General features: G+C 40.8%; 1 pseudogene; it reads right to left on the bottom strand.

Annotated features, from left to right (window-relative positions):
• Positions 1-1,408: 1,408 nt before the first annotated feature.
• Positions 1,409-2,601, bottom strand: LOC103664786 (annotated as a pseudogene).
• Positions 2,602-3,983: the final 1,382 nt, after the last annotated feature.

Here is a 3,983-nt window from a genome sequence, read left to right on the forward strand (position 1 = left end):
ACTTTGTATTTACTATCACCAAACTTGCAATTCTCCCAATCCCCTTTCTTGCTTCTATACCTTTGTAAATGCCATTTTGTCTTCCTGGAATGCCTTTGGCTTTATATTTATATTTTGCTTTTGTATTTCACAGCACCTTGTACATGGACAGGCAGTCGATAAGGGTTTACAGAACTGTATTGAATTGGAATACTACACAGCCCTGAAGTGACCACACTGTGACCTAGTTCAATCTTGTGGGCCAGACCTAAAACATCAAATACTCAGGCTCTGCCATCTAAGCCCTCCTGAGTTATCTGTGAGCATGAGTGGAGTGATTAGAGCAGAGAAAACAGGAATACACAGATAATTGAAAAGCCAGTAGTTTCACCCCAATGCTATCATTCACTCAAATTCAGTGAACATTTTTTGAAAAAATACTTTGTCAGACATTATTCTAAGCACTTGGGATACAGCAGTCAGGAAGAGGAATCTGTTCCCTGCTCTTCTAAAGCTTGTATTATATGTGGTAGGGGAGGAGAAGTAAATCAGTAAATATAAACAGGAGAATATCAGGTAACATTAAATTCAATGAAGAAAATCCCACAAGATAATCTGATAGAGCTAGAACAGGTGGGTGGAGTTTCAGACAGAGTAGCAGGGTTGGTCTTTCTAGGAAAGCAATGTTTGTGCTGAGACATTAGCGATGAGGACTCAGCAATGCTAAGACACGAGGAAAGAAAGAGCATTCCCATAGAGGAAACAGGAAATGCTTGGAGATGGGAATGAACTTGGTGTGTTCCAGAAAGAAAAGGGCCAGAATGGCTGGAGCAGCATTACGGAGGGCAAGAAATAAATTTTAAGAAGTAGTCAGGTGCCACAGAATGAAGGGCCCTATGAGACCACAATAAGGAGTCTGAACTATTCTGAATGTAATAGCAAACCAGTTTTATACAACTTTCTTTCATGTTAATGACTTTCCTCCACTTGGCATGGAATGCCCCATGAAAGGAGGAGAAACAATAGAACAGAATAACTAAGGCTGAGATGGAACACAAGATGGCTCTTTGCTTATGGACACAATTTCAGACCAAAGGCCTTTATTGTTAGGGATCAAGGCCTTGGCAGTGCTATTAAGAACTTGTGACTCCATGAGGTGCACTGTTATTGAAACAATTAGACACAGGCAATGTCCTTTCTACAGGGATCTTTGTGGGCCTATATACTTCCTTTGCATATGAAATCTACAAGTATTTTGTTTCTCAGACCTTAACATATATGAAAGACCTGCAGATCATGTTAAAATGCAGGTTCTGATTTGGTAGATTTGGGGTGCTACATTTCCTTTTTTTTTTTTTTTTAGCTGCTTAATGAATAAGTTTATTATCTTTATCTGAAAAATCTTCATAGAAAATTGTGGTTTGGTTTATTAGCTCTCAGCAGCCTACTCCTGAGTGCTAAGGAAGCTTGCCTTCTTCTGAGCTACCCAGTTTTCTTCTGGGCAAGAGACATTTGGGGACAGTTCCACCTTGTCTTTTTTACTTCTTTCTTAGGCTTCTTCTCATAGACTAGATTCTCTCATGTAACAGTGTGAACTTTCTTATACATGTCCTCCATCATGTCTGGAGTTACATTGTTGTTTATGTATTGAGAGAATTGTTTCTTAAAAGCATCGTCATCTTCTTCCATTAGGTAACTCATATAATCTGCAACATTCTGACCCATGATGTGCTTCTGAAGTACTTCTGCATTGAATTCCTTGCTTTCTGAATCATAACTAGGAAATAGTTTGGTACTACGAGGGGTAGACAAGCCTCCATCCACAGCTCCCTTGAGGGCCCCAAAAACTTTATTTCCAGTAGTAGTTCTGGTAAGCTAACATCCGAATAGCAGGTGAAGTCACCAAGTTGACCATCAATGCTTTCCATATTGTATTCATCTCTGGTCACGTCCAGTCGGCCTTCATAGATCTCATCTATGCCAAACCTGTTGAGAAGCCCATGGACCAGCAACATGCCGATACAATATGCTACATCATGATTTGTCAGGCCAACCTTTATACCATACTTTGGGAGTTCATAAGCATAAGCTGCACAAACTATCATATCTCCTTCGGTACAGGCATAAGCAATCTGACAAATGATATCTCTGTTGGTTACATGAACTCTCACCCTGTATTTAGGTGTGTTGTACTTATTTTTATCTGGAATTACCAAGCATTTCTGAGTATAGTAACCAGTTTTACCCTCTCATCTTTTTCTAAATTTCACTTGGTATCTCTTGAAGTAAGCCTTGTTTTTGAGAACTTTTAACAAACCCCATCCTGCAGATCAAAGACGGGTGTCTGTGGCTTGCTACAGACCAGTCAGGGTGTTACATTTCTAGTAATCTCACAGGTGATGCTGAGGCATCATATGGTCAGATCATGCAGTCTGAGGACTACATTTTAAGAAACCAGAACTAAGGCCCCTTTGGCCAGGATGCAGTTAGATCCCTTCACCTGTCTCCAGTTTACCTGTTCAGATTCAATCCCCTTGGTTCCAGAGCTAGAGTGACCTTATATAAAGGGAAGTAGAAGATGAAAAGAGATCAGATACAATTTGAAATCATACCTAGACCCATGGGATCCTGAATTAAATAGTGAGGCCAGATGGACCACATCAAATCAAAGTCCTATACATGTTAAGTAGTCACTCTAGATGCCTCTCCTAGGGCACCAGGGCCATTTGTTCCAGAATCTCTTAGAAGACAGAAGGCAATTTGAAACCAAACCTGAGCCCTGAGCACCTAGGACTGGCCAGTGGGGCCAGCTGACCCTTTTCAAATGGGACCCCATGTCTGTCTCCAGAAACACCAGGCTCCCCAGCTTGCTCCTGCAAGGAAAGCTCTCTTTGTATTGCTTCAAAGTCTTGCACAGGATATTAGCCACTTCCTTCTCTATAATTCATCCTTCCACTCTGCCATCTGGAATATTTCTCTTTTACAAGTGCCTAAGTTGTTATAGTTTGAGGCAGTTGAATCTTAAATTTGCCATTTTGGGTAATTTATTGTTTTTAATGCTTTCTTCCCTAAATTCAGATTCTGTGGTTTGAAACAGACTCCAGCCAGGATTTCTGCTTCCTAGTTGGATATCTGGTGGTCTGTCCTTTCCAGGTCTTCTCTGGGTTTATTTTTCAGCTTCCCACTGGTGACTACCAAGGGTTTCTTCAAATCACTCCTCCCACTGCATCCGTTAGTTTCCTCCATCCCATCACTGTCCTGAATGCCTTGGGCAGACCCCTTATGGTGGGAGCTAAGACAGAGCTACTGGGGACTAGTAGGCTGTAATTTCAATTGTAACACAAAGGTCTTGCTCTGCCTAAAACATCTTCCTACCGATACTCTAAATCCTACCTTTAAAAACCCTTCGGGCTATGGTCATATAAACAATAGGTAGAAATAAGTACAAAGTAAACAATGAGATTTGAGGGGAAAGAGACCTCACAATTGTTGAATATTTACCATGTGTAAAACTCTGAACTGATAGAATAAGAAATATCATCTCTACTCTGCAGATGAAGAAACCAAGGCTCCAAATAATTTTCCCAAGAAAATCCTGAGTTACAGAGTGGTGGGGTCAGGACTTGAACAAGACCTAACTCAAAGCCCATGTGTTTGTCATCAGGTTAGTATTGGAGGATTAGGTGAGGAACAGGACGCGAGGCAGAGGATGAAAACCAGGTCCTGGGGGCATTCAAGGGTGGGATAATTGAGCATAATCAAGCCAGGAGGCAGAATGGGCACAGAATTTCCAGAACAAGGTACCAGCTACTAGATAGAAGGTTCATATTGAACTAACCTCGACATTATTTCAAGATTTTATGAGCTTCTTATTTATGGAAAGAGCTATACTTCCAGTTTGGTAACCTTGAAGCTTGCAAGTAAAAATGAATGGCAATAATCTGCTTTATGGAAATTTTGAGTAGGAGTGGGACAAGATTAGTTGATCCCTGAAAATTTTTCCA

The sequence above is a fragment of the Ursus maritimus genome, unplaced genomic scaffold, assembly GCF_017311325.1.
Source record: "Ursus maritimus isolate PB19 unplaced genomic scaffold, ASM1731132v1 scaffold_15, whole genome shotgun sequence".
Lineage (NCBI taxonomy): Eukaryota > Metazoa > Chordata > Mammalia > Carnivora > Ursidae > Ursus > Ursus maritimus.